Source organism: Vulpes vulpes, chromosome 5 (assembly GCF_048418805.1).
Source record: "Vulpes vulpes isolate BD-2025 chromosome 5, VulVul3, whole genome shotgun sequence".
NCBI classification, from domain to species: domain Eukaryota; kingdom Metazoa; phylum Chordata; class Mammalia; order Carnivora; family Canidae; genus Vulpes; species Vulpes vulpes.
Genome location: NC_132784.1, coordinates 103,631,909 through 103,657,787, shown reverse-complemented (window position 1 = coordinate 103,657,787; position 25,879 = coordinate 103,631,909). Strand labels below are relative to the sequence as shown.

At 40.5% G+C, this 25,879-nt stretch overlaps 1 protein-coding gene across 36 annotated transcripts in view; it reads left to right on the top strand.

The window, feature by feature from the left end:
* Positions 1-25,879, top strand: part of ESRRG (estrogen related receptor gamma) — a 617,890-nt gene that overhangs the window by 61,226 nt on the left and 530,785 nt on the right. For 6 of the 36 annotated variants that reach the window (XM_072759543.1, XM_072759530.1, XM_072759536.1 and 3 more), the window contains exon 2: positions 13,063-13,257. The exons of the other annotated variants lie outside the window; for them this stretch is intronic. The gene's annotated coding sequence lies outside the window, so the exon portion shown is untranslated. The remainder of the gene's footprint in view (positions 1-13,062; positions 13,258-25,879) is intronic. 36 annotated transcript variants of the gene reach the window in all.

Below are 25,879 nucleotides of genomic sequence, written 5' to 3'. Positions count from 1 at the left end.
GCCAAAAGTAGTATCTTATTACTGTGTATTTTTCAATTATTTACAGATTATTTAGGAAAATTACCTTTTTTTTTTAAAAAAAGGATAGGATTTCTGATTTTTGGGTATTGAGACAACATGCACATTTGGTCTGCGATCCTATTGCTGGAGTTGAGAGCAGAAGGACACTAAAAGTATAAGAGATTCATAATTACATCAATCCTAAAAGCTTAAAACTAGTGGTAGATCATTGTATGTACTAAAGAGCAGTAATAATTAACAGGCTAGTAAACATGGATGTTAGATGCTACTAAAGAGACATTTCTTGAGAGAATTGTGTACACGTTCACTGTGTCCCTCCTGCAGTCTAAGGGCCTGATTCTCTCTTTCCTCCTTTCCTCTTTTCCCGCTTCCCTCCTTCTATCTCTACCTCCCTCCTCCCTCTTTCCTGCCTTCTTTTCCTTCCTTCCTTCCTTCCTTCCTTCCTTCCTTCCTTCCTTCCTTCCTTCCTTCCTTCCTTCCTCCAGCTCTTATATATTATCTCAGGTATATAGCATTTCCTTTTTCTTTGTGAACCATAAAGGTTCAAGGAAGAAAAAAAGAGGAACAGGAGACCCACGGTCTTTTCATGCTAGCTCTGATTTTATAAATGGAAAGTTTAAGAGGAGTCAGAAAAATCTGTTTTTCTTTCTCCTGCTATTGAACAGGAGAGGCACATCTGAGGTGACCTGCAGACCCCAGGGAAGCCTTGCTCAGTAACTATTTGTTGATTCATTGATTAAACGGCACGGAGAGAAGGGACATCAAGCATGGAGATTCCCTCAGTACTGAAAGCTTTGAAACCCCAAGCCGCCATGTGCAGTAGGATGGCTTCTCTGTGACCTTCCAACAACTAATCTCCTTTAAGAACTGAATCAAAGCGGTTAAGGGATTTTGTCAGATGGATTTTGCCTACAGTTGGGTTTTTGGCAGTTGCATGTAGAAGGCAATACATTCTTCACAAGGGTATGATTTTTTTTTTCCCGAAAGGAATGAAGACAAGGTGCCAACAGAGATCTCTAGAGAGGGACTCTTGTTTATTCATGGTACTGTTCAGGCAGGGACAGCTGCAAGGTAGATGACTTTCTCACACTTCCAAGCCAACCTCCTTCACCGCCAGTGTCTGATGGTCTGGTCAACAAGTTCACTCATGCAGCATCCCCTCTCCATAATCTTCTCTTCCAAGGGCAGAGAAAAAAAATCCTGTGATCAGAATTGATATCATATGAGTGGCTATAGGCATCTACTATCTATTTTCTAGGACATCATAGACTCTACAAGTTAGAGCTGGAAACTATTTTAATGGGTAAAGCACTTGCTCAGAGCCACACAACTTATGAGTTGCAAAAACAGACTAGAACTCGGGATTTCTGATTCCCAAGCTAGTGCTCTTTTGAGGGCTCCTGCCTTCTAGTATACAGGCTACAAAAGAGAGAACTTATATGGTAGTGGAAAAAATCTAGCTTAGGAAATGGCGAGACTATCCTAAAGGGATTGCTCCAAAGAGTAAGATAGATCTGGTTCTAATGCTAAACCCATAATTAGAAACCCTGTGATCCTTGAGAAAGACACTTAACCATTCCAAGCTGTGGTTTCTTTCATTGTAAAACTGAGATTAAAATAGCTATCATGCTTATTGTAGGTTGTGTTGAGGATTCAGTAAGATTACACGTGGAAAGCACCCTGTCCAATGCTTGACACAAGACAGATATCAGTAAACGTTATTGCCAGTCCTCTTTCCTTTCCAAGGTCAGCAGTTGGAGTCATGAATAGTAAAATTATGAGAAAGAGTATGTATGCATCTTTATGTATGCATCTGGAATGGGGTAGTTCAGTGGTTTTCGATATTTTCTTTGAAAATGAATGTGAAGCATTTCCACATGCCTGGCATAGAGTGATCCATAAGGAATGATATGATGATAGTGACAATAATGGTGATGGTGTTGAGGACAAATATGCTGATGTTGTTGGGTGATGTGCACATACCACAGATGAGCCCAGGATATAAGCAGCTCCCATGGCTTTGGCTTGGATTATGGTTCTTTCTTTCTTACCCTGGGGAGGAAATCAGTATGTTGGTGGGCAAGAGCTGTGCCATTATAAGTGCAACTACACTCATTTCAATTAAAAAGAAAATAACCGGCAGCCTTCAGTACTTTATTCTTGGTAACAAATTACTGGCAACATCCCAGTTGGTCTAGAAGATGCTGTCTTCCCTGGGGGAGTGCGATTTTGAAAGATGCTTTCCATCACAGCTCTGGAACTAGACTACTTGGGTTTGAATTTTGGATCAACCACTCACTATTTGTGATGATCTGAAGAAATGAGTGAACCACTTTTATAAGTCTTTATTCCCTTACCTTCAGTTGGAACAATAATGGTACCCACTTCATATGATTGTTATGAGGATCAAATGGGTTCACCCATATACAGTACTAGGAAAACTGTTGGCACATAGTAATTTCTCAGTGCTAGCAATTTTTAGAGGTTTCTGTCTCCAAGCTCTTTCATGGATAGTATCCTAAGATTCTCTCCGAAAATTGCCATTATTAATGTTATCCATGGTGTCATTAATGCATAAAACTGATTTTTTTAGTTTTAACATAATAAAAGCTGCTCTTTATTGTGCACTCACCATTTAACTAGGCATTATGCCATGTGTTTTATATGGCATCTTAATTGATCTAATTCCCTCGTTACTCTTATGAGATAGTGTTGCCCCCATCTAACAAATGAGAAGATTGAATCTCCAAGAGGGTATAGAACTTACTCAGCTCGTGAGTTACAGAACCAAGCCTCAGATGTGTAATCTTCCCTATGTATCTTCCCCATACTAGCTCATTAAGTTGGAGACAATTTGCAGAGGCAATGGGAAAGATGTATTTTCTGGAATAAAAGAGAAATCATGAAATGGATTTACTCTAGCATGCTCAGAGACTCAAATCAGAGACAGAGAAGATGACCATCGTAAAAAGTAACTTCATTTAGTTACTCAATAATCAGAAGATCTAGAAATTTAACTTAATGCTGTCTTATGGACAGGAAAAGATGAGAGACAGAGGTGGGAAAGGATCATGGATAATGAGGAGGAGGAAGATGAGATAGAGACAGAGACAGAGAGAATGAGGCAGAGGCTTAATTACATGCCTCTCATTTAACACTCAAGTGATCCTGGAGGTGTATGGTCCAGGATCATCATCCTGATGCTAGACATTTTTTTCCAAGACAACAAAACTGAAAATAATGGTTTTGAAATTTAACTTATGGTATTGTACCTTTAAATCCAGTGCACTCTTCTACTTCATCATGCTATCTTTGGGGACTTGAGAATTATACAAAAATATAGATAGACATGTGGAAAGAAAGAATTATGGGTTCATTGACATAGGGATAAATCATGTTAGAACCATCCTTTTGCTTTTTCAGATAGTAACACTGAAGATTTTTTAAAGTCATGTTGTGCTTTTGCAACTATAGGCATAAGTTAGATTAATCTATATGTAAGAGACTAGGTGTTAAGTAATATTTAATACTTTGTGTTTCAAGGTAGTTTTTACTTCTGTTGAATTGATTTTCAAAAAGAAAATCTTAAGAGTTAAATAAATCACATTTTCTTCCCAGTTTTACAGATGAAGAGACCGTGTTATGCAGAGATGCAATGATCTCCATAAGATCATAGCAACTTCTAGATATCAATGCCATTCTCTGGTTGTGAGCCTCCAGAAAAGATTTTTCTCTTTCCTGTGATGATCTCTTCTAATTGGTATGGTCATCACATAATCAACTTCTAAACTTGCGGACACATGATAGAGGAGGGTCACACTGGTATACATCATAAGGGCCTGTCTGGAAAATGAACTCAGAGGATGACCCTTTTTGCTAGTCTGGAATACCATCATCTGATCTTTGAGGAATGGTGTAAGGGCTATGGTTTACAACATTTCCAGCCCCCTAGGTTCCAGGCTGTGTGCTGGAGAGAATCCTGTGCTTTCTTGTGCTTTAGCCTCCTGGGGTCCACCAGACGCTACGGTGTCTTCCCCAGACAGTAGCCTGCTGCTCCCACATTATGTCTGACTGGCACTCTGTTTGTAGAGCAGATGGAGTTCCCTTCCGAGAGGTACTTCCCACTCTGCATGTTTGTTTTGAGGATATGGGTTTGGGTAAGTATAGGGGACCAGGAAAAGAGGGAGGTACCAAATGGTTGTCTGAGCAATGACAGTTCAAGGAAAAAGGAGAATCGAAAATGCTTGTAATTTCCAAGGTTGATGCCAAGCCAGATTACCTTCTTAAATCAGTGTAAGCAAAAATCCTGAGGTTAGGCCATGAAGCAAAGATCCCAGCATCCTTGGGGGCAAAACAAACAAACAAACAAACAAACAAACAAACAAAAAAAAACCCTGCTCAATGACCCCTTTTCAGTATTAAAGCATTGGAGGTGGAGAGGAGGGATTGAAAGGAGGAAAGGTGTTGGCTTTCTATGCTTTCCTTTAGAAGGTCATGGAACCATATGTCCAGTTTTGAGTGAAGATGCCTGAGAATGATTGTGCTTGTTGAGGTATAATTTTTTTCTTACTGTGGTCACTATAAACACATGCAAAATGATTCCCTTCGACTATTTCTCTCAATTTAAGTACTTCTAATAATTCATTATATTTGTGTAGTGAAAGTTTATGAAGTCACAAATTATCATCTCCCTCTGTGGCAGCTGAGTTAACTTAGCAAGAATAAGTGGCTTGATCAGAGTGACAGTTTGCTAGAAACAGAGCAGAAGACAAGAGAGAAATTGGGCCTTCTGACATCCACATCTGGATTGATTCTACCCCTTAGAGATTTCAGTCTTGTAAAAGAGCTAGTGCAGGGTAGGACTAAAGATGAGTGTGAAGAAAGTTACAAAGGGGAAAAACACCCTGAGAATGTTAGAAGAAATACTCGCAATGTCTTGTTTTGTGTTGAGTGTGATATCTTTGGCTAATGATGGTGCAAAGATTCTGATTTTGCCTTCCACTGAAAAGTGAGGGGAAGGGGAAGTACCCCCTTGGAGACTTATGTAGCATCAGAATATGTCTCTCTACCCAGTCCTCAGGCTTTCCTCTCTTTCTTAGGTCAGGCAAGAGAGTGGAAATATACTCTAGGCCTCTCAGAAGATGAAGTTGAGGCAGCTCTAAGTAAGAAAGAAATGACCTTGTACATGCAAGCTTTGTTCTCATGTTCACCTATAGTCCCACCATTTTACTATCGTAGAAGAGTAATCTTTGTCCGTAACATCATCTCAAAAGTGAAGGGACACCTAAATGATTATGAAGGTAGATGGTGCAACTTTCCTTTCTTAAAGCAATTAATACCCCGAGGATAAAATCCTGTTGGTCTGATACCTAGTTAAAATGTGTCAGTTTTTTCCCCTTTGGAATGGAACCTTAAAAATCACCTGGATATTAGAAGGTGAAGTTAATGTGTGTTCTTTCTCCTATGAGCTCTATTTTATTAATATCAGTTAAATAAGATCCTAATACAGTTCTGAATAGTAAGGTGAATTTCTTGGCTTGGCTAAGACTACGACAGAGAAATTATGTATTTGATAATGGCTTCGAAATCTTCAAGTTGATCTGGCATTAGTCAGCATTTGACCATAGATTCCCGGTAGGAAGTCCATTCAAGCTATTGCTAATGCTTCAAAAGTACTCTGTGTGACTGGCAGTGAACACACCGGTGTCATATAGATGTCAGCTTTTTGCCCTCAAACCATCATTAACCAGAAGCAGCTACCAGCTAATATTTCAACATTACTTTTAGATGTCAAACTATTAGTCATCATATAGACAACAAATATGTTGAGTTAAAAGATGCCTGCTTAAAAAGCACAATGGGTCTTGGTCTACCTCAACGTTGTTTGTACGCTGGAGGTTTACTCTGTATTTCTTTCCATTGGACTATTTAATGATTATTTTAATTTTGGTAAAGTTTCACTTTAATACTCCTAGAAATTAGAGGAAAATATTGCCTACGTTCATTTGCTATGTTACACAGACACAGTACACAGCAAAGGTAAAAGATAAAAGATCAATTCTTATGGATCTCATAGTTCCAAGCTTTTGAGGCTGTATTATAGAAACTTTGTAATTATTGTGGGTAATCTTGCAGAAAATTAAATGTTGAGTTTGCATATGTGAAGAAGTTTGGACTCTTTTGCTCACCATAGCTTGTTAGTGCTCAGCATCTCACTGTTCCTGTCAGGCTTTGGGTTGCACTTCGCTGCTAGGAAAATGTTATTTGTGGCAAAAGTGAAATCCTCGGCTGGGGCACACCATCTTACGTTTGAGGCGTATTTTAGAGCATTTGTATCTGTGGTTCACTCATCTGTTTCAAAATGCTAGGCCAGTGGTTCTCAGCTAAGGACACTTTTACCTACCCAACCCCCAGGGATATTTGGCAATATTTGAGGACATCTTTTGTTACTACAACTGGGGAAACAGGTGCTATTGGCATCTAATGAGTAGAGACCAAAGATGCTGCTGAACATAAAATTTATAGGGTAGCCCCCCATACAACAAAGAATTATCCAATCTAAAATGTCGATGGTGTTGAGAAGCCGCCTTCTAGATTCTTCCAAAGTTTAAAAGGTAAAGGAGAAAGTAGGTAGTTTAACTATTTTCAGATTTTTTAAATGAATGATTTTTTTTAAAAAAGATTTTTACTTATTTATTCATGAGAGACACACACAGAGAGAGAGGCAGAGACACAGGCAGAGAGCGAAGCAGGCTCCCTGCAGGGAGCCTAATGTGGGACTCGATCCCAGGACTGCGGGATCACGACCTGAGCCGAAGGCAGATGCTCAACCACTGAGCCACCCAGGCGGCCCTGGCTGATTTTTTTTTTTTTTTTAATTAGAAGTTTCCCCATGGGATATAGGATAAAGGTGGAAAGTACAAACACGTCATATACTTGCTTTAGAGAGTATTTGGAGTGTAATATATGTGTTGTGGCTAATTTAGCTACATATAATGATCACAATTCCAACAATATTGATAGCTGACTTTTATAGAGCTTACTATGTACCAGATGCTGTCCAAAGTATCTGTCCATACAGTGATTCAGTTAATCCTCAAAGGGCCTCTATTGAAGAGGTACCCTGTCTGTGCCCTTCAGGACTCAGACACTTTAATACTTGAGCCTGTAGGAATAAGGTGAGCTCCTGACAGGAAGTGTAAGGAACAGAGTACTGGTAGCACTGACAACAATATATTTGGAAAGAGGAAGGCTTTACTTCTCTAAATGCCCCTGGTTGCTCAAGCTTTTATTCTATGGTGCTATTATTGCAAAAATGCTTCTCTGGGAAACTAGGATTGCCATCATAAAGCAGGTTTTTATTTGTTTCTAGAGGGTGCAAGCGAAAATGGTTTTATGTCTCTCTGCTTGCCAGTTTTGCACTGGGTCCCATGCTTGTCTGTGTTTCCCTCTCCACTAGCTTTTCTTGACTGAACTGGTCGTCAGGTGATGTGTAAATGACAGAGAGGAAGTATCCACCACAGCTCAGCCTTGGAAATACCAAGTGGTTGCTTATACCTGCTGTCCTTACCTTCTAAGTGGGTTGTCCTCTGAGTCTCTTTCCTAGAGTTTTCAAGGGATAGGAGGCTCTCCCTTTAAGGGGCCCCTGGGTGGCTCAGTCAGTTAGGTGTGTGACTCTTAATTTTGTGTCAGGCCATGGTCTTAGGGTCCTGGGACGGGAGCCCCATGTCAGGCTTTGGACTCAGCATGAAGTTGGCTTGAGATTTCCTCTCCTTCTCCATCCGCCCCTCCTGCTCATGCTGTCTCTCTCTCTCAAAAATAGATAAGTTAAAAAAAAAATTTACCATCAGAGTGGATTTAATCCACTAAAACCTCATGTTTGAAAGAAAAATAGGTAAAATTTCTCTAAGCAAGCCTCATGGGAGAGTCTCCAAGAACACACTGAACAATGAAATTTTCCCTGGAAATGCCACAATGAAGGTCATATTCCCAGGGGGGGTTTCTTGTGGGAATTGGGAAGTTAGCTGGGTTTACTGCTTTCACACCAACTGAGGGCTTTGAGTTCAGAGAGTTAAGTTTGTCATAGCTGACACGTCTTACCTTTGGCAAACTGGTCTATTGTATTAAACCTCAGTTGCCATCAAAACCCGGAAAGGAAAACATCACAAATCACTAGAAATATATCAGCATTCTGAGCAGCAGGATTTATGGGGCACTAATGGATATCCTAGGCTATTTATCTTCCTGTAGCAGTTGAAACACATCTGCCTTTTTCTTACTGTAAAAGGCCTTTCCGTCAAGGGGCTGTAGAAACCCTAAGCCTGGTAGTGGCACTGAGGAAAGATGGCACTCAGGTCCTTGGTTTTTTTTTTTGTGGCTTACGCTTGTCACCATTTTGCCCCTTTTTCTTCCTCGTTTAAAAACCCAAAATCAATACAGTAAGGATATATTCCAGTTGGGAGGGGTCTGTATTGTGACTGGCATAGTTGGGGTACAGAGTGGTCTAGAAAGAGGCCCAATTCACATACTCTTTATTTTCTGCTTCATTTTTTTTTTTTTTTTTTTTGTAGCAGGCTTCTCTATGTCTAAAGGCTGATTCCTGCATGCGGTTCATGTAGGTTATTTTGTTTAGCAAGTCGCAATAAAATGCTCTGAAAGGATGCCCCTGCTTTGGGGGGCTTCTGATATTTTGCACAGGTGAGCTTTAGCCCCTTCTCGAGCTCCTGGTCCCACTCACTCTTGTCTTCTGTGGAGGAAAGGCCTGAAATGCAGGTGAATTACATCCACACCAGGAGGGACTGTAGCTCCTTTGAGACTTCTCCCTGTGACTATCCGTGGTTCCATTCGGTAGCAGCAGATTTGGGTTCTGTGCCTGGCTTTGCCACTTATTAACTTGTGACCTTGGATCAAATTACTTAATGTTGCTCAGTTTCCATGACTGTAAAATGAAACAAATCTTAAATATATAGACACACAAGATTAAAAGATGTAAAATATGCAAAGCCCGAAATTTAATGGGTAAAAGGTTTGCTGGTTTCTGGGGTAATGCCACTGGATATCCTACTGGAGTCTTAGGAGAATTGACTCTGTACTTAGCTTTGTAAAAAATGTAGCCCAGGGACTACAGACTTAGAATCACCTCTGGACTCATTAAAATGCAGATTCCATGCCTCTAGCCCAATGGTCTGAATAAGAGTCTCTAGAGAGTGGGATCCAGTAACTCGTATTTTTAGAAACACCTCATGTGACTCTCATGCACTTCAGAATTTGAGGAGCACAGGGTTGGCCAGCACCCTGTCCCGTTCCGTGATGGTCTTTTTCCGCCTGCAGCAGTACAGCTAAATCTAGGCAATTCTAGGCTCCCTGCTTGCAGGTTCTTCTCATCCTGGAGGATGAGCCTGTTAACTCACTCTCGCAGTTTATAAGCAGGCCCTTTTCTGGTAGGCCCCACATGGTTGGGTAACCTAAATAATGTGATAATGAGGGTGGACCAAAGGTCGCGAGATTGTTAACATGTGTGAGGAGATTGTAGGCTTAGCCTATCAGGTGAGGGAAAGGTTAGCACACCAACTGTATCCACACTTCAAAGCATGTGGATAGTTCGCTGCACTAACTTAATTATCTGTGCTATTGATATCTTTGACGAACATATCTATACCCCGGATACAGTTACTTCACCGTGGGAGATAGCAGGAGGTGGCTTGTTCGGTTGCCAACTTCCTAAAATGCTTTTTAGAGTCAGCTGGGTTGCTTAGGCCTCTCTTGCTCTTGGATTAAATATAAAAATAACTATGTAAAGCATATCAACCCTCTTTTCCCTGTCTGCTGAAACTGCAATCTCCTGTGCTTTTTCTAGAACCCATTAAAGAAGGAGGAGGAGAGGAGGGGTAACGATATGTAAAACCCCAAAGCCCACATCAGATACTCTCCCAGAAAAGGATCCTGCTGTTGTCGGATCTCGGCTGAGGGAGTAAAGAGCTGGTCACATCAGTACATACTGGTTCTTTTTTGACTGGTTAAGTAAGGGTTGATCAAGGGGCATGAGCCTTGTCCTTATTGTTCTTTCGAATCTATTGACATCTCCACCAGAAACTTGGAAGGGAAAGAGAATACAACCCAAGTCAGGTGATGTTTTCGTTTCTAAGCCTTAAAAATGTTTGATGTTAGGAAATATTTGCAACTAGAAACTGACAAGAGGTATTTGTCTCTACCCCGTTTTTGCCGATCCAAACCGGCCTTGTCCCTGTTGTCACAAAAAACAGTAGCTCTGGTTTGCAGGTATCCAAAGAGGTCTCTAATCTCTGACACTCCCCTTTGTAGCTCTGGAGAACCCATTTGCTCCGCCAGGTGTTTTTTTTTTTTTTTTTTTTTTTTTTAACCTACTTACAAGGAGTATTTTTTTGTGTGTGTTGCCGGGCCTGAGTGGTGGGCATGATTTCGGAGCAGCTGATCTGTTGACTTTTCTGCAAGTGGTGTGATATGAGATGTAAAGAGACAGGATTACTCCAACCCCTCACTGCACTGAAATTGAATAGGGTGCCCTGTTCGTTGACACCAGAACGTAGCCTGCTGTTGAGAAGCCAGGATGTTTAATGGGCAGAGACCAGGGGAGAAATTTTCAGCTCTTCATCCTTTTCAGTCTTGTAAAGTCTCTCCCAGAGTAGGCCACAGCTTTCAAACCATGGTCATTTTAATGATAAAAACGCTGTGGAGAGAGTGCCAGAGCGTCACGCAAAACCAGCTGCGGCATCCTGCGTGACATTCCAAATATTAATACAAATAGAATTAATTCACACGCCAGGGGTGTCTCAGGAATCCATTTTAAGTTGGCACTTAACTTGGGCTTGAGATTTCCCCGTGACTGCCCATGTTGAAAAATGTTTGCTAAACAAGGCAGGGCTGGGCTGCCCTCGATCTATAAATTTGCTCAAACTAATTCATTAACTAACACTTGGTTTTAACTAGAAGCGAAGGTAGGTTAGAAAGTAGGGGGCTGTTTCATGTCCTTGGTAGCAGGGAGGTTGTCGCAGATGCTGTGCCTGGCCTATCCCTTCGAATTTATTTTGGGGGAAAGAGTAAGGATTATTTAATGATACCATTTCTGAGTTCGTTAAGGGTTTACTCTGGGTTTCAAAACATATAAGGTTTGTAGATTCGGTGAAGAAGATGCTAATTGCTCGTATCCTGCATTGAGTTTAGTTTGTGGCTAGACTAAAGTAAGACTTCCCGGGTCTTTCTGGTTCTCCCCAGCCTTGTCTTTCTATTTCTGCACAGTGAATTTAATAAAGAAACTATCTTGGAGTAATAATTCTGACAAGCCCTGGACATTCCTTTGGGGGAAGAGGACTGACCTTTTCCTGTTTTTAATAAAACCTCTGTGAATTTGGGCTTGCCTCTTCTGCAGTCCAGCGCAACTGTCTTTTTATTCCATATTTAAGGATGAGATGAGCCCATTCATTTCCTCTGAATTAGAAGCATGAAAGCAGTCCTGGGAAAGATGGCTCTTGTGAGGTTTGTTTTACTCGTGTCTGTTAAATTTGGTACTTATTTACATGCACTTAGCTACTTTGCTTTATATTTTCTCTTTCTTGTTGTTAGATCTTGTTGTTTATTTATGATTTAATGTCTTACCTATTTCCGAAAGAACTGAGGAGTAGTCCTTTTATAGTATGGGGCTGAATTATGCTCTGGTGATTGGCAGGCCATTTTATCCTAACTGTGACACTGGCAATTTTAAAAGCTTCATTTTTTGTCTTAGTCTTGAACGAGGAGAATTTTACACATTATTACCTCCTGAAAATCCCACTGGATGGATAATTTGGAGTAGAAGAACTTAAGACCTTTTGGGGAAAAAAGAACAAATCCGCAAAATCCCCATGATGATTCTTTATGGCCACTAAAAATATTTAGCATACTAAATATTGCAGCATACCTGTGAAAGTTTGATATTTTTAAAAATAGGATAATGGGTATAAAATAATCATTTCTAAGGGCTGTGTTCTCTACAGTCTCAGGAATATACCTGTAAATTTGTTTTGATTGTTCAGGCATACTCAGAGGCATTTATTCCCTTGCGTCTATCTCTTTCTCTCTCTGGTGTTCAATCTCGTTTTGATTTTATAACTCTAAGTTGACTCTTTTCTCATGAGTCCTGGCATATTCCCTGAGAAAGAGAGCAATTTAGATGCTTGGAAAAGCAAAAGCTCGGGATAAGCTTAATTTAATGTATGGAACACAATGAGCAGATTTCTGTTAAATCCCAGTAAACGGGCTTGAGGTAGCTTCACAACGATAAGGGCACTGGTTCATCCCCTTTCACCCCAGTAGGACCACAGTGTTATTGTCAGGGTTTAGCCTGCATTGTTTTCCTTCAGCAATCTCAGCTTAATTATACAAATATGAGAATCAAGTAAATGATGGAGACATTAAGAAGTTCACAGAAAAGGGGCAATCATTGGACTCGTGAAAACCTTTGTGGATCTACATTATCTTCCACGTTAAATATAACTCTGCAAAGACTTTTGTTGACCTTCACAGTATGACCTCAGTCATCATTTCCTAGCATTCTTCACTCCAACCATGTGTTTTGCAGTGGCTTCTCAGTAGGAGATTAGATGGCAGTGAGAAACACAGTCTTTTTAAAAAATATATTTTTATTGTAAATAATACGCAAATAGAAAAACTGCATGAATCAAATGAAGGTCCTGATTGAATATTGCATATTTATATATTGTAATTATATTGTATAAATTGTTATACATATGTGTATTTATATGAAAATTATGTATATATTGTATAGCCTGGACAAGAACTAGAATTTTGCTGCCCATAAGCCTCACCAGTCACAGCCTTTTGTACCCCTCATAGGTAATCATCATCCTATTATAATAATCACTTCATTATATTTTTAGAAATTCACCCATCAACCCAGTGTGCATCCCCAAATGCTATAGCCTTGCCCATTTAAAAAGAAAAAGATATGCCTTATGAATCTCTTTTACTTGTTTAAGTTCCTCCTTAATCCTTTTTATCTCCTTACAGTTTATCTCTTGAGGAACCTGAGCCATTTGACCTGTAGACTTTCCCTGAGCCTGAGTTTTACTGACTGCAAACTCATAGTGCAGTTCATCACAGTCCCCCGTCCCCTGCGTTTCCTGCAAATTGGCAGCTGGATCCAGAGACTGGATTACACTCAGGTTTGATTCCTTTGGCAAGACCACAGGTGTGGCTGGCAAGGTAATCCTTATTGAAGCTCATATTGTCCCACTTTAACCAGGGAGCACCTCTTCAGGTTGGACCTTGAGTTCTTTGGCCATTGCCTTAAGAGCCTTTGATAACTTCCCTGCTGTATTATAATAATACAGTAAGTTCCAAGTTCCTCTTGTACATTTCCTGTCCTAGATCTGGAATCAGCCTTTTGTTCAACAAGACCTCATTTCTTTAGGTAAGAAATGTTATTCCAAGACTATAGTCTGGGTGCTAGGGATGCTCAATGCTGCTGGGTTGTTCATTGTTTCCTGACTCTTTGTAGAGGACAGGATTGGGGTTTGCTCAGTCAATTGATTGATCAATCAATGGATCTATCTATCCACCTACCTACCTATTTATCAAATAAATGCATAAAATATAGGTATACCTATATTTTTATTAAATATTTTATGAATTTATGAGTTCATATTGATACTTCAATCCAAATTGAGAGTATAGAGTTTTATATAACCTCTTCTGCATTACATTTCTATATCCTTCCTTTCCCAAGAATCTTGATTAACAAGGACATAGGGGATAATAGAATTACAATAGCACATAGTTACCCACTTGTTTTATACTATGTTAGCCACACACTAGTCCAGGAGAGCAATACCAATGCTAGTACCAATGTAGTTATTGAAAACATTAAAACTTTTTTTGCATATAGTTCCTCATTTTTGCATCCTTCCCTCATTTTAAAATAGTTGTGCTGTGTGTAACTGGTCAGAACATAGAACGATTGGGTACTTTGCTTCTCTACCTCTTCGCATACTTTTAATTATAATTCCACAGGCAATTGTATATTTTAATATGTATCACCAGTGTTTATGTTGATGGTCTTTCTAATTGTTTTGATTGCCAGAAGCTCATTCTCTAGTATGTTCTTCAGAAAGGACTCATGGGAACAATGATCTTTCAGTACTGGTTTATATCTGTAACAGTTCCTTTGAGCCCTTTATACTTGCAAGTCAGTTTGGCTGGATATAAAATTATTTTCTTTCCTCTAGTATATCAAATGGGCAACTTAATTTTCTTCTGGCCTAATGCATCACTTTAGAAAAATCTGACGATAACTCAATTTTCTTTACACTGTAAGTCATGTACCCAAAGAGTTTTATTAGAACACGTGTCAACATGTTTTTGGGGTTCAGTATTGTCAGGTGCATGGTATAATTATTCAATGTCATTTCAAGTTTTTAAAAACATTTTCAGGAAGTTTTATTGAATTGTAGTCATTATAATACTAGTGTTATATTCCCTTGCTTTGATTTCTTCTTCAGAATCTCTTTTTATCCCTATGTTCCATTTCTTTGCTTATCTTTACTATTTGTCTATTTCTCAAACCTTTTTATCTCTTTCTTTTTTACTTTTTACCTCCCCTCCTTTTTATTTTTTATTTTTATTAAGGAATTATCTGTTGTTTATTTGTCCCTAGTTTAGTTGGCATTTATGAAGTTATTTTTTTCCTTTTGTTACTAATTCTTTTTTGAGTCCTGTCATCGTATTCATAAATTCTTCCAATCTGACCATGCTGTTCTTTCATATTTTGTATCATTTCTTAATGTCTTTAAGCTTCTTTTGGAATGACAGATTATAGTTTTGATCTGTTTTATGAGACTGTCTTTCCAGCATTCTTTTGTTGTCTCTAGGGATGTTTTTCTGTTCCTTATTCATTTTTGTAATTATAAAAACTTTGAATGGGATTTGACCTTGGTTCTTTTCCATTGTTCATTTTTATGTGAAATTAATTTTCCTGACCTTTTAGACTGAGGTGTAGGTTCAGGAAACAGAGCTTTCCCTTTGTGTGTGTGTGTGTGTGTGTGTGTGTGTGTGTGTAGTATAGTGTACAAAAATATGGTAGATTCTTCCTGGCTGCTTTTCCTATTGCCACTTTTATCTAAACCTCTTTCTTTCAGATCTTTTATTCTGTACTGCTCAACTTTGATGGCACTTGCAGAAATTTCTCATTAGTGGTAGCTGATTCTGGAAGGGAACCCTGGTGGCTTGACAGTTGTAGCAACTAAACTGTGCTCTTTCTTTCAGTTCTACTTACCATACACCCCTTGCACTTAGGTGTTAAAAAGGACAAACCTCCTTCCAGTTATAGCTGTTGTTTCAAATGTGCCCACTGAATTTTCCAGTGAGTACTGTGGACTGTTTTATGGTTCTTCTGTTCTTAGGTCCATGAGATGCTGCTCCATTATTTCCTTCTTCCTCTCATCCAGATGCTGATTCCACTTAGGATTTGTGGTCATTGGTGGTTTGCCCAATCAACTGGTTTGGGACTCATGAAGACATTTCATCTCCTATTTTGTTTTAAAAGTTGTCCGAGAGCTCTGGGTTTTATTGTCTAGGCGTTCTATTTTTATTTTGTTGAAGGATTGAAAAACTGTGCTGCCATTGCTGCCCACAGGCCTCTGTAATTCTCTCCCTTTGTGGTCATTCAGGCAGTGCCCTATATGATTAGTGGCATGCATCCAGGAAAAGGGAAGCAGCCTGGCTCTCCAGAAAGGCTTTCTTCTGTATAAGATGACTACCTCCTGTAGAGTGTAACCCATGAATGCAATTTCAGTAGCACCATGTTCTAGCCAACTCAGCTAGTCAGCTCAGAAATGGAAAAAAAAGATTTTGCATCGTTTTGTTTTTTTGTTTAGATATAAGTTCAACTTTTCTTTTCTTCAATAAATATGAGTTTCTACTTATAACTAGACTTCTTCCAAAAACCAACACCATGGCATTCCATAAAAATAACCACAACAGCAGGAGATCAAATGCAGTTAATATCTGATAGAGTGCATTGGTTAAAGTAGACTACCTGCTGAAACAAACCTCCTAAATGTCTTGGTGTCTTAAATTATTTCTCATTTATGCTACATATGACTTGGATTGGAGGGTGGGGTGAGTAGGGTGCTCTGCTCTAAGTAGTTATTTGAGGACCCAGGACCATCCCCAAGGGCCCCAGAATCTGAGGCACTGGAAGAGAGAGGTCATAGAGTACCCCAGAGGAGGATTTTAGGGATCAGTGGTGTCATACATGCATCATTTCTACCCACATGCCACTGGGCAGGGTTTAGTCATGTAAAACTATTTGACAGCAAGGGAATACGAAAAAGGTAGTATACCTGTATACCCAGAAAAAAATGAAATAGGGTGTGATTAGCCCAGGATCTGCCATGGTGAAGAAATAGGGAAAGGGAATCAGAATAATTTATCAGGGTAGAGAGGGCATTTCAGCTAGAAAACAGTTGTATGAAGACCTGGATGTAGGAAAGTGTATGTTGACTTTGGAAAATGGAGAGAATTTTGGTATGGTTGACATACGGGGTGAAGTCAGAAAAGAAGGACGTGGTGGTCTCATAAGAGCAGGCTTGCATATTATATAAGGATTCCATCCCTTATCCTGCATGAAGAAAAGGGCTCTGTGATTTGTAAGCAAGGGTGTGCCATAATCTAATTTGAGTTTTTGAAAGATAATTCTCGCCCCCAGCTATTACCAGCAACGTCTCTGAAATCAAAGAAGAAACCTCTTCCAAATCTTTCTAGATCATGCACCTAGTTATGCAAACCCAGGAAAAACTGAATTCACCTCACCTGCGTCCATCTAAATCATGCTTACTTGGTAGGCTTCCATTAATGTGCCACAATCACAACGAGAGTCTACAGCGAGTTCTATAAATTCAGACTGGAAATGTAATTTCAGATCTCACAAGGCCTGTGTTGTTTCAGTGATATTATAATCAATGACTGTAGCTCCCTTTGAAGCTCATAAAGTGACCTCTTTTGACATTGATTCCTCATCTGTTTTTTTCTCTGACCTTTCTTCACCTCCTATGTCTCTTTATTTGCTAAGGCATAGTATTTTATTGCCAGGCACCCTTATAACAACCACAATAGCCATACATTTAGCTTTGTTCGGGTCATTACTACCTAAATAGGCACTGTTGTGGCAAGATCTAGTCCTAGGAACTGGTGTGCAATGCTCTCAGAGGGACACTGTTTTTCTTCTGTTAGAAGATACCAAAACTTGCTTTCGAGTTGTCTTCTTAGAATGGAGTCGAGGAAGATTGCCACATGCATTTTGTCCTTTCTTTGGAGCTCCAAACTGAGAGCACCTCAGAAAATGATCACAAGTGTGGGATCAAACCTAACATGGTCATCTCCGAGATATTTGAATGTCTTGCTGAAAGCCCATAGGAGATTAAATAGGAAAGTAAATGAAATGTGCATCTTCCTTAGAGAAGTGTGCGGTTTGTCTGGCATTTATGCTTCTCCCAGTGTGACCTTTAGAAGAGAATATGATCGATAGCCTATTGGATCGTCTCGAGTCTGGCTGTCAAGGTTCAGGAGGGGGAAGTTGAGGGATTTGGATGAAAAGCACCTGAAATGGCTAAGTGCAACCTTAGTAGAAAAATACTCATGCTTTTTCAATAGTTTCCAGAAGGTTCTTAAGCACCTGATGTATGATGGGCTTTTTCATTTTGGGCATCTGCTATCTTTGCCTAGCTCAACATTCCAGTGAGGGTTTTTTTTTTTTTCAGAGCTCAAAACTGAACATGTCAGCAGTGAGCAGCCACCCAGCTTTGTAAAGAATGCCACGGCTGACAACTTCACAGCTGCTGAGGAATCGGCTGAGCCCTTCTTGTAAAGCCGTACCGTACACAAGAGCCTTTGTGCCATGGGGACCCACCATGGAGTTTCCAAATGCCCTTACTCCTGGAAAAATGTGCCAACCCCTCCTTACCATGTTGCCCCAATCTCTGGTGATAATAACCATGACTATAGCCAGCCCTTTGGTAGCTCTTAGAAGAACACAAAAAGACTCTTTGATACTGTCAGAGTGAAAAACAAAACAAAACAGAACAAAAACAACCACCATATTTTAGGAACAAGACCATTAATTTATTTATCATATCCATCAAATTGGGACGAAATAAATAAGTTCTGGAGCATGTATAAAAGTACTTTTAGTATTCTTGAATAATTCTGTAGAAGTCTAATGACTAGAACAAGAATCGCACAATTTTTCCACAGCATTTTGAGGGTTTTTTTTTTTTTTTTTTTTTGGCAACTGCTTTGAGACATGTAATTCTGCTCTGATTGAGGAAGAATGAGTGAAGGAAGATGAAAGAAAAGAATCGCTTGTTCTCCGTGTTCATTTCCAGGTGGCCTATTTATTTTCAACAAAACTCCCATAATATGCAAGAGCCCTCCTGGTGCTTAAAGGTGATTAGTCCATGCATTCTGGATGGAAGACATGGGATTCCTTACCCAACTGCCCAAAGTGCCTCTGAGAAACCATTTAAGGAATGCCCTGCTGCAGTTAACTCTCAGTCAACCAGATTATGGTCCTCATTTTGCCCCACCCCTGGAACCAACTGTCCTTTTCTCTGAGTGCTTATTTGGTCACTGACTACCAGTTACCCTTAGGGAGTCTGGAAACATTCCATCAAGTCAAGGGGAGCTTATAGTTTGTTTGAAGGACTCTTGGATGTTTTGTCAGAGATGTTCTGAAATACCTGGTTCCAAACACACAGATCTTTCTTAGATCATTTTAGAAAGGTGGGAGACAGTAACATTGCAGCATGTGGGTAACACGTGGTTAGTACTCCTCTTGTAACGAGGCATTTGTTTGGAATAATTTACAGAGGAAGTGTCCCTTGTTGTGGAGGGATGCATCCAGTCACTGAGGCTTGCCCCCCTGCATCTGCTTCAAGGTTGCCTCATGTGGCTGGATATGTGCAGATTGCTTTCTTACCAGATCTGAAATTCAGCCTGTTTTGAATCACCCCAATTCATCCCGTGACACTTCTTCAAACATTGCTCAAAATCCAAGGTAGATTTCCAAGTTCCATTCATTGGTATTCTTGCGTGTACAGGAAGTATGTCTTCCTGTACACCTTGAAATGATTCTAGCAGGGTATTGTTCAAAATCCTTTCCATACTCTTGCCTTTGTTCTTTCTGCGGAGCTTTTGAGTATTTTGTAAATGGGAAACAGGAATCCTGATGGGTTAAGTTGCTTTTGCAGGATGCCACTTAGCTATTCAAAAGTATGGTCAATACGTGAGCCAGCTCTCCCGTCTCTCAGGTCAAGTCCTATTCTGTGTGCCTCTTTTTCACCTCAGGCCAGAAAATGGCACAGTGACTGTCTCAGAAACATACATAAACCATGGTCCATGCCGGTGGGCATGTGTTCACTCATAGTCATTGCCCTTTTAATTTGAGGCTCTAACAGATGGAAAATTATTTGGATGTTGCAGTAACAGCAAAAATAATGTTGGCTTCCTCTCAGCTTTTGCCTGGAGAAGCCCAAGAAGCCTGTTCCTTATAATTAGAAGGTGCATGTGAACTTGAACAGTAGTACAGAGTCAGCCATTGTAAGCATGAACTGATTCACCTTTGAGAAGTGACAAGTAAAGAATCAGCCTAAGGTTGCCTGGAGCTTTCTTCAGGATAATACCTGAAGGGAAACCCTCATAGGTTCAAGCCAAGAATTATCAAATGACCCAGTCTTACCCACTCCCCCGCCCCCCATTACCCACTCTGTTCTCTCCTGTCTCAGAATCACCTGAGGACCTGGAACTGCTGACTTCAGCTTGTTGGCCAGTACATAGGTCTTAGATCCTGGGTGTGAAATAAGGAAGAAAAGTCTGTCACAAAACCTTTCTTCCATAGTTTCACTTTTTACCCTTTGTCAGCCTATGTGCACACCTTTTTTTTTTTTTTTTTTTTTTAAAAAAAAAAAAAAAGGTCTCTTTCTACCTTGGAGTCTGTTCTGTTCACGATTCTTCCCCACACCTGACTACTTATAACCTGATGGCTAAAGCAATGTTCCTTGACCAGACCAGTCATTTTAAATGGCATCATTTTTATCACGTGGAATCCTAGAAAGGTCTTTTAATAGTGGATGTAGGCACTCAGGTCCTAGGGACACAGTGAGTTAGGCCATGACTATCCCTCGATTTCTTAATTATTGGCTTAGTGACTGATTTACTTTGGTGGGCGCCCCATTTGCTGTGACCATTTATAAACAAGCATGTTGAGGAAAAGACAGTCGGTAACCAAGCAGAGATGTGACTGCTGGATCTGTATCTTGGTTTGGGCAATGCTTCACCTGGATCTCCTCCTTCTGCCCTAAAGATTCTGGTTTTCTAACCGTAAGGCTGTTCTGAGAGTGTTGGTTTTTGGAGGTTGCCATTTCTTCAACTGATCCAGAGTCATGATTAGCTTCTCTGTGAGTTTCTTTCAAGCAGGAGGAGATACTTGACTTTCCTGCCAGCAGCCTCGAGATGAGGAATCATTCACATGCATAATGTTTTACCCCCATCTGTTATTCAAACTTGAGCTGTCCCCAAGTGACCTATGACCTCAGATGATAAAGTAGCACAGGTTATCTGATCTGTCCCATCTAATAGAAATAATGGAGTTTTGCTGGGGAACGGCTATATTTTATCAAGATCTTTCTCATGTGCAACCTAATTTTTGTTGGACCACATCTAGTTTTACTACATCAGCAACTTCCCTGGGCCAAAAAATCCATTTATTAAGCTGTGTTGCCAAAAGTTCTTTTCCACTACCCTGGCTCACATATCTTGGCATGTCACTGTAGATGATCCCCGGGGTCCAGGTCAGAGGATCACATAGGTAAGATTGCCTTCTAATAAGGTTCTTTGACATCTCAGTTATTAAATTCCCTTGAATGGGGTTCAAGCACATCTAACTTACAGTGAAGTTTGCTCCATGTGAATAATGCCATAAATCTTCTGATGGCAAGTTTTCTCATATTCCTGCTATTTGTAGATTTACTTTCTTTGCTTCTCCAGAATGGTGCCACCTCTTTCCCGGAGCATAGAGTCTTCACAAATGGGAGCAGAGAAGATAAGCTTTCGCTGTCCTTTCTGCTCCATTCTGCCTTAGCTTCTTTTCTTGTGGCCTCTTTTTTTTGATTGCCAGAATAGCTGCTGTTGACTTCTAGTAAGTGTCACTGGCTGTTCTCCTTGGATTGGAACCCACTCTAGTGCAGCCTGTAGGCCTGAGGAGAAGGTGCTTGGAGCTCAGGCTGCAGCCTGGGGCTGTGGAATTGGGTACAGGGCAGTGGGCAGTGGGGAGATCATGAATACCCAACACAGGCACCTCTGGATCTTGATGGGATTGATGGGAACACCAGATATTCTTCCCTTTTTCCTCTTGTGCTGTATGGCCACTTTATCACCTCCTCAAAAGAAATTCAACATGGCAATTTTCCCACCATGGGAAAAGTATGTCTTCTCTTCTTTAAGGAAGCTTGCTAACTTTAGTTATTCTCTGTTCTTTGAGGCGACACGATTCTAGGTTCTGTAAATGTCATGACTCAGCATTTACCTAATGCTTGTTTGCTTGCTTGCTTGCTTTTTTTTGTTTTTTAAAGATTTTATCCATTCATTCATGAGAGATACAGAGAGAGAAGCAGAGACACAGACAGAGGCAGAAGCAGGTTCCCTGCAGGGAGCCCGATAGCGGGACTCGATCCCAGGACCGAGGATCACACCCTGAGCCAAAGGCAGATACTCAACCACTCAGCCACCCAGGTGCCCCTTTCTTGAAGGGATTAATTCTCTGAGACAGAGACAAGTGTTCCAGGTAGAAATGTCTAGGAAATGGTGTGTGTTTCTTCCTGCTGCTTGGAGATTCACAATAGCATAGTAAAGGCTCTGGGAATTCCTGAAGTCAAGAAATTTGTTTTTTATATAATCTGGAATTTTCCAGAGATAAAAATTACAGGCAGAGAAAGCTTGCCTGAAGAAAAAAATAAGTTAAATTCTTACTTAAAAGATGAATAGAATTTGAAGTCAGGGAGGGACTTTAGAGGTGGTAATACAAGCTGAGAGTATGCACGTTCAAGGAATTCTAAAGACCATTGTGAGTGGAGAGGAGTCATTAAAGGGGAGGGGAACTGGAGGATGCAAGAGAATGTGGTGGACAGCATAGAAGGGCCTGCTAGGAAGGGCTTATTGGCCACATTAAGGATTTTGATCTCTATCCAATGGGCAGAGGAAAACCCTGGAAGGGTTTCCATAATCCGTATGGCTTAATTAGATACTCATGGTCCAAACACCATTCTGGCTACAACTTGAAAGCAGATAGCAGGAGGGACAGTGAACGTTGCAGGCTGAAAATTTACTCACACTGGAAGTTCCTAATCTTAGTGTATAACAGGGAAGTACTTGATATCCTCATCTCTTCCCGTTTTAAATCATTTCCTTTCATTTAAAATGGTCCCTTCCATGGGGCAGCTGGGTGGCTTGGAGATGCCTTTGGCTGAGGGTGTGATCTCAGGGTCCTGGGATTGAGTCCCATGTCCCCACAGGGAGCCTGTTTCTCCTTCTGCCTATGTCTCTGCCTTTCTCTCTGTGTCTCTCATGAATAAATGGATAAAATCTTAAAAAAAAAAAAAGGTCCCTTCCAGGTAAGTGCTCAGTCTCCTCCTCCCCAGGACGGCACTAGTGGAATGGGAGAGCTTCCAGTGCCTGGTATTTGCATGTGCGGCTCGCTCGAAGTGGCTTTCTGGGTTCTTACTACTGTCCTCTGCAGGGATAGCTCATTGTACATCTGCTCACTGCTGACTCTAGGCCAGATGAACTCACTGTCTGTCATATTTCAGCTCGGTTAGGGCCTGGGGTCCTCTTCGCTGCCACCGCCTCCCAGCCCTGGCTCCCGGTGGGCTCCCCTTCCAGGACCATCCATGGTTGTCCATGTCCCTCCACAGAACACACTGGACTTTCTGCACTTCCATACTATACTAATGCCAAGGGTCGCTAGACTCAGTCTTCCTCTTCACTTGCCCATGTTCCTTCAACTTATACCCTGCTGAGTTAGTTGTTCCAGGTTGGGAGTTGGGGAGCACCAGGCAAGAAGATGGTCTTAAACAGGAAGTGTAGAACAACTCTTGGAGTGCCTACCTGCTCCAGTACCTCACTCCAGAGAAAAGAGTCAAGACACATATTTCATGGTTTGCTACTACAGTCTCTGCCTCTGTTCTTCCTCTCTTGATACTCTGGCCTGGAAAGGTCACCTAGGGCTTTTCCCCCCTAGTTCCATTGTTTTTACTCTCTCTTTCCTGGTCTGTTGTCAAACACAAAAATCTAGTTTACAAGCCAGAGATCTTGCTATGGAATTGAGAATTCCCTTTCTTGTACTCTCCAAGGCTTAACTTCTGAGTCTTCTGTCTACAGAGGTTATGCAAATCAACTTCAAGACCCAAAGCTAAGAAGTGTGTCATTTCCATCTACTTCTTGGTCATTTCCATCTACTTCTCCCATGGGGATGGTTATCCTCATGCTCAGCTGTGGAAGTGGGTAGGTGCAGAGCCTTATAACTTACACATCAATTTATTATTTCCTAAATACTCTCCCTGTTAAAAGTAGGAACAAGGTCTTCTGAGAACTATCTGTAACTTGGACTTGGGTGATGACGACAGAGATGGAGAGAAATTAATGAGTTAGAAAAATATCTAGATGTTAGGACTGATAGTACTTGGAACTTGAAATAAGGTGAATTGATCAAATGTGGGAATCTCTAGGGTTTCTGGTTTATGCGGATGGATGGCAGTGCCACTTACTAAGACACAGAACATTGGAGAAAGAATTGGTTGGGGTACTAGACCACTTTTGGACATGCTGAATGTAAAGTTTTTGTGAGACATTGAAGTGTAGAGAGTAATTAGTAGGACATACAGATTTATAGCTTGATATGAATTTTTTAAAAAGATTTTATTTATTTTTTAATGAGAGACATACACAGAGAGAGAGGCAGAGACACAGGCAGAGGAAGAAGCAGGCTCCATGCACAGAACCCAACATGGGACTCAATCCTGGGTCTCTAGGATCAGGCCCTGGGCTGAAGGCGGCGCTAAACTGCTGAGCCACCTGGGCCACCCAGGTATTAATATTTCTAAAATCACATTGTAATTGTAAAATTGTTGGGTAGAGTAGGAAATTAGAGTAGTGAGAACTAGTTTAACCAAATACTAGATAGTTTGATGCAACCATCACACTGTAGGCGGAAGCTTACCAGTGAGACCAGATGATGAATAAATCTATTGATTAATACTCTCTCTCTCATGCCACGTCCAATGGTTCACCACTCTGTCTCCTCTTTGAAGGACACAGACTTTATTTACATAAATTAATATATTCAGACAGTTTACAGCAAATCTTATCACCTAGGGAATAATTTTGTCTCTTTCCAACGATGTTGCATATCTCTCTATTCTGATCCCATTTTGTGTTGCTCTTAATATTTTACTATCAAAATTTCGTTTTACTTCTGTTGTTACTGTATTCCCCCAACACTTGCAAAAATGTTGCTGAGCAGTGAAGCTAGAAATGTAGGTAGGAGCTAAATAACCAGAAGATGTTTGGACTTGACTAAAGGTAGGTAATGGAGAGCCATTGAAGGGTTTTAAGCCAACGAATGAATAACATATTGTGGGTGTGCTTGTCTAGCATGACTTCCTTGATCTAGTGCCAGCAAGTTGATTCATTCAGTTGATTCAAAACCTATTTATTGATCATCTCTTTTGTGTTAGATACTGTGCTGGATGCTATGTGGATAAAAAGATAAAAGTTAAAAAAATATCCAATTATTATGCTAATATCCATTTGGGATATAAGTAGGAAAAGTTAGCACTAATTTTAGATTTGATTTGTAAAGGAATGCACAGCACAGGATGTCAGTGGTTTCTGACATAATTCCTTTTATTGAAGACATGCCTTAACCCTTTCAGATCATGACCAGCTCCATCAACATTTTCCTTGTCAGCGCTGAGAATGCCAGCCTACTTGTTCTTGTGTGTTTGTCTTGCCATGTATGAGAATTATTTTATTATTCTCTAGATGGTAATGGAAAAGCATATTAATATACTAAATATATTTTTTAATTTTATTTTTAAATACAGAAAAATTAAGACTCAAGCAGACCAGAGACTTTTGTGTGAAAATTATATATTTCAAAAGAATCAAGGTGGGATGCCTGAGAGGCTCAGGGGCTGAATGTCTGCCTTTGGCTCAGGGCATGATCCCAGGGTCCTGGGATCAAGTCCCACATCGGGCTCCCCACAGGGAGACTGCTTTTCCCTCTGCCTATGTCTCCCTATGCCATGTCTCTGCCTCTCTCTCTATGAATAAAGAAATAAAATCTTAAAAAAAAAAAAAAAGAATCAAGGCAGTCTCGGAGAGTGTACCTCTGAGGGAAAGTAGCAAAGGGATTCTTTCAGGATTGGGTTTTAACATCTCTGACCAGTTGGGTGAAAATTGTTTTGAAGATATATTACATTCCCTGATCAAATGGAAAAAAAAATGACACCTGCCATGGTATCTAGGAAACACCCGACTAACATGGCCAGAAGCCACACACTCCTTCCCACACGGCCTTGCCATGAAAGTCTTCCAACATCCCATCCTTGGCAACTGGGGCAACCTCGTGCCTCCTCATGGAGACCGGCCATCTCAGAAGATCAGGGGAAGCTCTAGACTTGTCATGATTTTCCCTTGGAAGTTCCCAAATGTAGTTAATGGCTGATCTTTTCTTTCTAATATTTAACCTAGCACTTCTCCTTTTTCTGCCACTTTT